The 432-nt window shown below is 52.1% G+C and overlaps 1 protein-coding gene across 1 annotated transcript in view; it reads right to left on the bottom strand.

The window, feature by feature from the left end:
• Positions 1 to 432, bottom strand: part of LOC119588089 (alpha-catulin-like) — a gene marked incomplete at both ends in the record, with an annotated part of 86,154 nt that overhangs the window by 38,681 nt on the left and 47,041 nt on the right.

Below are 432 nucleotides of genomic sequence, written 5' to 3' on the forward strand. Positions count from 1 at the left end.
CGTCACCGTTCGTTACTCTGCGACTCTCCCCCCACGCCCACGCATCCTCGTTTTCCACCATCTCGATCATTACTCATCTTAACGTCATATCAGCCTCTCGGAGCATCGCTTGTGTTGGGGGAGGAAATTGTTGAGAGTAGGGGAAAAAGGGGTGGGAGTAGGGGAAAAAGGGGTGGGATTAGGGGAAAAAGGAGTGAGAGGGGTGGGAGTAGGGGAAAAAGGGATGGGAGTAGGGGAAAAAGATGTGGGATTAGTGGAAAAAGGGGTGAAAGTAGGTGAAAAAGGGGTGGAAGTAGGGGAAAAGGGGCGGGGTAGGGGAAAAAGGGGTGAGAGTTGGGGAAAAAGGGGTGGGGGTTGGGGAAAAAGGGGTGGGAGTAGGGGAAAAAGGGATGAGAGTAGGAAAAAAGGTTGTGAGAGTACGGGAAAAAGTGT

Source organism: Penaeus monodon, chromosome 23, assembly GCF_015228065.2.
Source record: "Penaeus monodon isolate SGIC_2016 chromosome 23, NSTDA_Pmon_1, whole genome shotgun sequence".
Classification (NCBI taxonomy): Eukaryota; Metazoa; Arthropoda; class Malacostraca; order Decapoda; family Penaeidae; genus Penaeus; species Penaeus monodon.